The 10,000-nt window shown below is 41.5% G+C and overlaps 1 protein-coding gene across 1 annotated transcript in view; it reads left to right on the top strand.

The window, feature by feature from the left end:
* The window catches only part of LOC125044958 (protein transport protein SFT2-like), a 6,075-nt gene extending 4,675 nt beyond the window's left edge, over positions 1 to 1,400 (top strand). Inside the window, exon 3 of the mRNA XM_047641933.1 lies at positions 1 to 1,400. This exon is cut by the window's left edge and continues 1,255 nt beyond it. The gene's annotated coding sequence lies outside the window, so the exon portion shown is untranslated.
* Positions 1,401 to 10,000: the final 8,600 nt, after the last annotated feature.

Raw genomic sequence — 10,000 nt, 5'->3', positions numbered from 1 at the left:
ATTTTATTTTTATTGATATATATTTTAAAAGGCATGAATTTTTTATTAGAGAATGTTTGAAAACAAGGAAGGATTTTATCTTGAACACCAGCTATCAAAGAGATTTTAATGTTGTTTCTCGTAACTTTCCTTCCTTTTGAAAAGCGTTAGAGTTGATCAGAATTAGTATAGGGAGGATAACCAAACAAACATTGCTGCAGGGCAAATTATTAATTGATATCTTTGTTCAGAAATTCTTGATTTCATGTTTATGTTCACAGTTGTTTTCGGTTTCTTTTGTCAACCATTGTGTGGTGCCCACCAACTCACTGACTGAGCGGTAATTTGTTTACAGACATGATCGGCCTTTTAAGAGAGCTGCATTAAGCCGTAATGTTCACTCTAGAAGATACGATAAAAGGTTGGCTAATGAGAGATAATGTCAGCATAATGTAGAAAGAAATTTGTTACTACCATATTTGTTTTTCTTTTTTTCTGTTTTGATCACTGTCATTTGCTTATTGCTACCATCATCAACCTTGCTATGACCAACATTTCTATAAGGTTAATTGTACAGGATTTCACTAATGATAATTTTTGATGTTTGTTCATCATTTTATTCTTTTTTGAGAAGATAGAGATCTATTTTTTGGTTTTAGGGTTGTACTTATATTTTGATATCAGAAAACACACCATTTGGTGTATATGGATATGTTTTAGTGACTTTTATTAGGAAAGTAGAAAACCTGAATAAAATTGGTGTGAAGTGTCTGGTTGAGTGAAATATGATAAACCCATTTCATAATTGTTGTTGTTTTTTGTTTTGTTTTTTTGACATGAAATTTTGTAGTGTATAAAAGAAAAAGGAATAATTTAAGAGGAACTTTAGCATTGCAAAAATATTATTAGTGCTGAATTTTGACATTCTTTACCTATAGTAATGATGCAGAATACGGGTGACATCTGTTTCAGGTTTTGCTTTTGCTTTGAAATACACGTTAAAAAAAAAAAAAAAAAAAAAGGAAATGAACTCTTCCACAGTGAAATATAGTGTTTTCTGGTGTCAAAGTGGATGCATTCATTTGAAGTCCTGAACTTTAGAATTTTTTTTTCTTCTCAAGTGTGCTTTTTTTACCAAAGAAAACTGATTACACTGATAGGTTTGCGTGTGTCAAATCATGTTGATGGGATGATGTCAAAATATTGTCATCTTCTGGATTTCTTATAGTAATGAAAGATTTTAGATTATGGAATGTTTAGTATAAAAAGGAAATATTAATTGGGATTGCACTCCCATTTTCATACAAACTTGAATGGTCTCTGATGATTATTCAGTTTTTTTGATACTTCTATTTCATGATAAATACAGCCACATCACATTGTTGTATTATTTATACTAATAAATGTATAATCAAAACTGATTGATTGTTTTGGTAATAATCCAAAATTCTGATACAAAATTGTCATATAATGTATAGGTACAGATGGATATTGCAATCTCTCTCTCTCCCCCTTTTCCCCTGCTCTCTCTTCCTCTATAACTCTCTCCTCCCTTTCTCTTCAACTATATTCCTCTCCTTCCCTCTCTTCCTTCTCTTCTTCCGCTTCTCCCTATCCCTCTCTTCCTTTCCCTTTCCGTTTCCCAATTCCTCTATCTCATCCTTTTCCCTTTCTCTCACTATCCTCTACATTACCATGCCATCAGGGAAGTCAGTAATAATGGGATCAAGTGATGACTGATGTGTGCGCTGGAAAATCCACGTGGTGGCCAGACCAAAGGTTTAACAGATCTTCAACTAATCTAGCCACCAGGTAGAGGGTCAGGTCACTGGTATTTATAATCTTTACTGATGTGCTGATGTAGCAAGCTGTTGAGGTGATGCTGGAAGAATATCAAGGGTTCAGGGGTCTATAGCAAACACACACGAGAGTCTTCTTAAAAGTTTGTCCAGAACTTGAAGAACAAAGTTCATTTCCACCTGTAGTGGTTGGACGTGCAGACCAGTTTTGAAACATAGCTGTGCCATTGGTCCTCTTTCCTGTACTGCCACCTTGTGAAGCTACTAATTCTGCCAAAATTGGAATGGGGTGACTAAAATTGGTGGGCTTGGTGAGTGGTAACCACAGGCCAGCTAGTGTGCAGGTGTCCACTGCTTTAGTGAGGGAGTATAGTCTGTTGTCTCTAAAGAGCCTGGATAAGAATAGCAATAAATAGCTTTGCTTTACAGTTCGGCTTAAAGAGTTCCGTTTGCTAGAACGTAGAGGCTGAGGTGGTTGACACTGATATGCAGTTGTGACGGCGGGCAACAAGTGCAACGTTGCTGTGGCTGTGATTGTGGAGTGAAAAGTGTTGTGGTTATGCAGACGTGTGTGAGCAACATTGCTGTAGTTGTACAGATATGTGAATGTTTTGGCTGTAATCTCCATTCGTATATCTTGCTCTGCTGCCTCTAGAGACTTGGAAGGGGACTAGGTGTGGCAGGACTTCAGTGGGCGTGGTTTACCCGACGTCCACTATGCCCCTGTGGCTATGTGGGTGTTGATTTTGCTTCACCATTCCTTGTCGATATCCCACACCCCCCTCTTTCTCGCTCTCTCTCGCTCTCCCTCCCTTTCTAGCTCTCTCTCCCTCTCCCTCTCTTTCGCTCCCTCTCCCTCTCTTTCGCTCTCTCTGCCTCTCTGGCTCTCTCTCGCTCTCTCTGGCTCTCTCTCGCTCTCCCTCTCTTTCTCGCTCTCTCGCTCTCCCGCTCTCCCTCTCTTTCTCGCTCTCTCGCTCTCCCGCTCTCCCTCTCTTTCTCACTCTCCCTCTCTTTCTCTCTCTCGCTCTCCCTCTCCCTCTCTCGCTCTCTCCTCTCGCTCCCTCTCTCTTTCTCGCTCTCTCTGGCTCTCCCTCTCTTTCTCTCTCTCTCTGGCTCTCCCTCTCTTTCTCTCTCTCTCTGGCTCTCCCTCTCTCTTTCTCTCTCTCTCTGGCTCTCCCTCTCTCTTTCTCGCTCTCCCTCTCTTTCTCGCTCTCTCTCGCTCTCCCTCTCTTTCTCGCTCTCTCTCGCTCCCCCTCTCTTTCTCGCTCTCTCGCTCTCCCTCTCCCTCTCCCTCTCCCTCTCCCTCTCCCTCTCTCTCTCCCTCTCCCTCTCCCTCTCCCTCTCCCTCTCCCTCTCCCTCTCCCTCTCTCGCTCTCGCTCTCTCTCTCTCTGGCTCTCTCTCTCTGGCGCGCTCTCTCTCTCTCTCTCGCTCGCTCTCCCCCTCTTTCTCGCTCTCTCTCGCTTTCTCGGTCTCCCTCTCTCTCCCTCTCTTTCTTGCTCTCTCTCGCTCCCCCTCTCTTTCTCGCTCTCCCTCTCTTTCTCGCTCTCTCTCGCTACCCCTCTCTTTCTCGCTCTCCCTCGCTCTTTATTGCTCTCTCTCGCCCTTTCTCGCTCTCCCTCTCTTTCTCGCTCTCTCTTGCTCTTCCTCTCTTTCTCGCTCTTTATTGCTCTCTCTCGCTCTTTATTGCTCTCTCTCGCTCTTTATTGCTCTCTCTCGCCCTTTCTCGCTCTCCCTCTCTTTCTCGCTCTCTGCTCTCCCTCTCTTTCTCGCTCTCCCTCTCTTTCTTGCTCTCTCTCGCTCTCCCTCTCGTTCTCGCTCTTTATTGCTCTCTCTCGCTCTTTATTGCTCTCTCTCGCCCTTTCTCGCTCTTTATTGCTCTCTCTCGCTCTTTATTGCTCTCTCTCGCCCTTTCTCGCTCTCACTCTCTTTCTCGCTCTCCCTCTCTTTCTTGCTCTCTCTCGCTCTCCCTCTCTTTCTCGCTCTCTCTCGCTCTCCCTGGCTCTCTCGCGCTCTCTCTCTTTCACTCTATCTCACTCTCATTCTCTCTTTTTCCCTCTCTTCTCTCTCTGTCCCTCCCCCCCTCCCCCTCTCCCTCCCTGTCTTTTTTTCTCCCCCCCTCCCCCCATGTATTTGTGTGTTCGTGTGCATATGTGTGTGCATGTATGTGTGTATGATAAGCTAGTTGTACCTGCTACAGCGCTGGTGGGAATTTTTTTTTTTTTTCGTATGGTTGCCAGTATTCCCATGCCAGAACGACCCCTCCTCTTATTTCTCACTGAATTGGATTTTTGTTTTTGTTAGTTATTGTTCCTCTTTGAAGATGAATAATGCACCAATATTTCCACGTGTCTCTTTATCTACATTTCCCCTATTGCACTTAGGTCTAGGAAATGTTAGATATTTTTTGTTATACCGGGACGAGAAAAACGCATTAGCTAAATTTGCTCTTATGTTGGAAGTTGTGCGACGTAATTTGGCATTACGAGAGGGAGGGGAAAGGGAAAGGGAAAGGGAGAGAGGGAAAGGGAGGGAGGGAAAGGGAGGGAGGGAAAGGGAGGGAGGGAAAGGGAGGAGGAAGGGAGAGAGGGAGGAGAGAAATTTGATATAAAAAACAGTGTGCATGTCATGCATCTGTCCAAACGCTGTGCTTCTCTTTTTTGTAGAGGGCTGTCAATAAAACATTGGTTATACATGCCTGAAGGGGCGTGATTTTTTTTTTTTTTTTTTTATCACTAATCATATCAAAGATCAAGTTCTATAATATAATGAATATAATAATTGCTGGTAAGTAATGTGTAAGATTATGAGACTTGAGCGCCTTGCACATTTTGCAGCGATGATACGAGATTGGCTTTGCCTCCTGTTCATAAAGTATAGCGTACATGCGTAGCCTGCTCTCTCCAAAACAGTCCATTATAGACTTTGTGTGGTTTGTCCATATCAGATGTCCCTACATTACTTTCATAATGCCCTGTCCATTTTTCATTAGTTTTTCGTTGGTTCATACCTGGGCCTCATAATCTCGAAGGCTGCTGAACGTTTTTTTAATTTTTTATTTGTTTTAGAGAAAATGGTACTGCATAGTATGGTTCTTCACGGTAAAGTGCTAGTTTTTCTAACTTTTGCTTGTCACAGGTTGATATTTCTAAATGAGAGGGTACCCAGTATAGTGACACTTGTATCCCCTGCTCTGATAGGCTGTAGGATATTCCTAGTTACCATGTTTCCTGGACTAAATGCAGTAAGTCTATAGACTGCACCCTGGCTGTCAAAGAAGACAACTAGGTGTCACTGCTGTTCACTATCTTTTTTGATGGCATGGTATACGGCTACTGACTCGGCATCATTTGTGCTTGCCCAGTAGGAAATTCGTACACTTTATTTAAGATAAATATTAGGAATTAATACACCAATTCTTGCTGCTCCGCAAGGATCAGCAGGGGCATCACAATAAATTGCAAGTGGGGGGCACCACAAAGGGGATGGAGAATTTCATCTATACATTTCAGGTAATGGCCTTTTAATTCTGTTAGTCATGGATTTAGGCTCTGTTAATTTGTCATTATGAACATATACACGTGATCTATGCCATGGTGCAGAAAGTGTTACTTCTGGGATGTTAATAGCATCATTGTTTCACACACTGAAGTTGAGAATAGTTTGGGCAGCTTTGGTTTTCCATTCTAGGTTTGACTGTTTAAGAATGAAGTATCGAGGGTGCCGGGCATGCCGAACTATGTAATTACTCTCACTACAAAGCAAAGGAAATTTGTGGTCTGGATTGAAGCTGCAGGAGTCTGATGCCGAGTATGGTGTTGACCTGGGTGAACGACTATGAACTGAAGGGCGGTCTAGCTCTTCCCTCATGACATGGACGATAGCAGTCATTGGGCAACAATAAATGAATCTCCTGGCCTGGCCTAATTTTGTAAAACTGTAAGGGTTTTGAGCCCATCCTGTGGCAGTGTACTAAGAACTGGGCTCGCATAGTTTGCTATGGATTTAACAATGGATATGTACATCAGCTTCAGGACCCTTAGGGAGGTACCTATGTACCTGTTACTTATGTATTGTAAAGGTCTTAAACGTTCCAAGCTACGTTCCCTGATGTTTTGAACAATTTCTCATGTGAAGCGAGAATTGTGAGACACGAGGTGGGGAGCACTCACTATGACATTTATATTTATAGATATTCAAGATATTTATAGGTGTCAGTTTTTGCAATAACTTGTCCATCTAACCTTGGAATGTATGGCAGTTTATGAGATTTGGAATTGTGCTTAGTCTTGATAGGGTTTGATTGTGAGTCCAAGGGAAGCACATTTTTTGCTGAACCTCTGGAAAACATATTCCCCCCCCCAATCAAAGACCTGAATGAGAATGAGTGATGCTGCATAGGTCTCCTAACTCACTGTTGAGTTTGCAAAGAGTGCATAAGTATGATAAATAATGAAGGGGACAAAATTCCACCTTGCGGTATGCCTAACTGTAGGTGTAGGTGCCTTGGTACCATACCTTTGCTCTTCTCAAAGATAGATAATCCTTTATCCATAGCAGAAGATTGCCCATAATTCCTAGAAGAGTTAATTCGTGGAGAATTGCAGTAGGAGAGGCTCTGTTGGATGCTCCTTAGAAATCTATGAAATAAGAAGACTATGTATTACTTCCATTTAAGTAGTGGGCTAAACACATTTGAATTCCTCTCCCTTTTTAGAAACCAAAGACTGACAGATGAATTTGATCTGATCTGGTGGAGCAGACGAGTAGGAAGAATTCTTTTAGTTTTAGAGAGACTAGATGTCAGAGAAATGGGTATGAATTCATCAGGGTATCCTGGTGTATTAATGGGAATAATAGTAGCTTGTTTCCTGGCAGTGGGCATGATGCCTGAAATATAGGTTAAGTTGAAGAGATCAAGAAGAGGATTTCTTCCCTTTACCTGTACCTCTTCAAGGAGTAGAATGGATTTACTAGTCTTCATAGCTGCAAGAAGTTCATTAACTTGTCAATGGTACATCAGCCTCATCTGAAAGTTGGTACTGATAGTCAATTTCATTTGTGTGTTTTAACTTAAGGGAGCACCTGCATATGGATAATGGAAGATTATTGAGAGAGGAATTTTTGCAGCATTTACTGAGGAGTGACATAGCCACCCTTTCTGGATGAGGGTGGGGAGTCACATTGTATGCATTGCCTTTAATCCTGTTGATTTCCCTCCACAAATTACTCATGGGAGTCAATAGATTCTACTCAGGCATGCAATCTATCTTCCCGCTTTTGAGTTATTACCCAAGTTTCATTAAAATTATCAAAGCTGGTAGGAGTAAAGTCTTCAGCCTATCCCTTTAATAAACTCACCATGGTGTTTGGTAGCAAGATGGTATTAAAGGCGTGGCTTCTTTTGCCCAATGGTCACTGACTAAGAAAGGGATGACTTTCGCGGATACTTGGGAGAATGTGCTGATTGATTCTCTCTCTCTCTCTCTCTCTCGCTCTCGCTCTCGCTCTCTCTCACTCTCACTTGCTCTCTCTCACTCTCACTTTCTCTCTCTCTCTCTCACTCTCACTTTCTCTCTCTCTCTCTCTCACTTTCTCTCTCTCTCTCTCACTTTCTCTCTCTCTCTCTAATTTGCCACCAAGGTAAAGAGTATTTTTTAAGGGACATATTAGGTATCACTAGTGTTTTGGAGATAGTCATAATAAACCTTACCGTTTTTATTTATGGTGCTTCCCTCAGAGCCCTGGAAAGGATGACGACCATTAAAATCCCCTTACAATAAGACAGTATCACTATATATCATACTGTCAGGAGGTTTAGGTACCACCACAATCATGTGGGTTATATACATTAATGATAGTGATAGTTTTACTATCAAAAAATAATTTAACACCAAGATATTCAGCACATAAGCTGAATATCTTGGTCCTATTGTTGAAAGATTAGCAATATTAGGTTTGCCATGATATGTATATTCTTGAATTTTTGCATGACGAGCATCACTTCTGACTTCCTGAAAGCAACACACATCAACATTTTCAGAGTAAAGATACTGAAAGAAGGTTGCCTTGCTTTTCTGTAAATTGTTGATGTTCGAGGCAATACATCCCAAAAAATTATTTGGAACCATTGCTTATCACTTGACCATTCCCAAGGCCCACAGCAGATTGAGGCTTCCGTTGCTCGAGGAAGAACGCAAACATCCTTTCCAGGAAGTAGGATAACTGAGCCATCTGCTGCTGCAGCACGAACATCGTCTGCTCCACCTGTTTGAGCAGCAGTTGTAGCATATCCTTCATTTCACTGATGAACTCTTGCTTGACTTGCTGTAGTGAGGGCTGAGCTGGTGCTGGAGTCGGTGCTGGTGCGTGGCCGGTGCCATGGTTTTTCTTTGCAGGGGTCATCAGAGGTGACCTCTGCAGGTGTGGGAATTACCCCATCATTCAGGAGAGGGGCTGGGACGGACTTCCTGGGGGGAGGGGCTGCCGTCTTTTTTTGCTGCTTTCCTTCCTATCCTTTGGGTAGTAAACGTACGATGAAGAATTTACAGTATCGGCGCATCGTGGCTGCGTCTCGCGGACAAACACGTGCTCCGTGTCCCCACTTTGAACAATTACAGCAAAACCGGGTCAAGATTTGAAGACAGCACATCTATATACTTTTAGCGGATTACCTCCACTCATATGTTATGACGACTCCCTGGGTCATCAATACTTTTGCTTTCACTCGCCTGACGTGCATAACGCGTTCATTATACGGCGTCATTTATGTTTCAATTTTCCTTGGGGCATCGAGCACAATGACGTTTGTACGTTTCCCTATTCCAAAAACCTTGGTGCACCGGTGGTTGTTAGATAGTCAAGACTTTGTTTGCTATTGCATTTGACGTACACATTATTTTCTCCCAATGTTTAGTTCTATTTGATCCCGTTATCTTCCCCGAACACACAAAGCCCGATCTGACTTCCCTGTGTAAATACACGGGCACACACACAGGTCGCCCTCACAGCACATCTGTGAGTCTGCGTAGTTTTTTCACTCATTTTACTTTTACTGTATATTATTTGGATCACCTTAATATCAAAATCTAATGATTATGAGAACATTTTCACGCACTGGTGCAATATGCAATAGAGAAAGAGAGAGAGAAAGAGAGAGAGAAAGAGAGAGAGAAAGAGAGAGAGAAAGAGAGAGAGAAAGAGAAAGAGAAAGAGAGAGAGAGAGAAAGAGAGAGAGAAAGAAAGAGATAGAGAAAGAAAGAGATAGAGAAAGAAAGAGATAGAGAAAGAAAGAAAGAGAAAGAAAGAAAGAAAGAGAAAGAGAGAGAGAAAGAGAGAGAGAAAGAGAGAGAGAAAGAGAGAGAGAAAGAGAGAGAGAAAGAGAAAGAGAAAGAGAAAGAGAGAGAGAGAGAGAAAGAGATAGAGAAAGAAAGAGATAGAGAAAGAAAGAGATAGAGAAAGAAAGAAAGAGAAAGAAAGAAAGAAAGAGAAAGAGAAAGAGAAAGAGAGAGAGAAAGAGAGAGAGAAAGAGAGAGAGAGAAAGAGAGAGAGAAAGAGAGAGAGAAAGAGAAAGAGAAAGAGAGAGAGAGAGAAAGAGATAGAGAAAGAAAGAGATAGAGAAAGAAAGAGATAGAGAAAGAAAGAGATAGAGAAAGAAAGAAAGAGAAAGAAAGAAAGAAAGAGAGAGAGAAAGAGAGAGAGAAAGAGAAAGAGAAAGAGAGAGAGAGAGATAGAGAAAGAAAGAGATAGAGAAAGAAAGAGATAGAGAAAGAAAGAGATAGAGAAAGAAAGAGATAGAGAAAGAAAGAGATAGAGAAAGAAAGAAAGAGAAAGAAAGAAAGAAAGAGAAAGAGAGAGAGAAAGAGAGAGAGAAAGAGAGAGAGAAAGAGAGAGAGAAAGAGAGAGAGAAAGAGAAAGAGAAAGAGAAAGAGAGAGAGAAAGAGATAGAGAAAGAAAGAGATAGAGAAAGAAAGAGATAGAGAAAGAAAGAGATAGAGAAAGAAAGAGATAGAGAAAGAAAGAAAGAGAAAGAAAGAAAGAAAGAGAAAGAGAGAGAAAGAGAGAGAGAGAGAGAGAAAGAGAAAGAGAAAGAGAAAGAGAAAGAAAGAGAAAGAGAGAGAGAGAGAAAGAGATAGAGAAATAAAGAGATAGAGAAAGAAAGAAAGAGAAAAAAAGAAAGAGAAAGAAAGAAAGAGAAAGAAAGAAAGAGAAAGAAAGAAATTGA

Source organism: Penaeus chinensis, chromosome 36 (genome assembly GCF_019202785.1).
Source record: "Penaeus chinensis breed Huanghai No. 1 chromosome 36, ASM1920278v2, whole genome shotgun sequence".
NCBI classification, from domain to species: Eukaryota; Metazoa; Arthropoda; class Malacostraca; order Decapoda; family Penaeidae; genus Penaeus; species Penaeus chinensis.
Note: the sequence above shows the minus strand (reverse complement) of the source record. Positions and strands in the feature narration are given on the sequence as shown.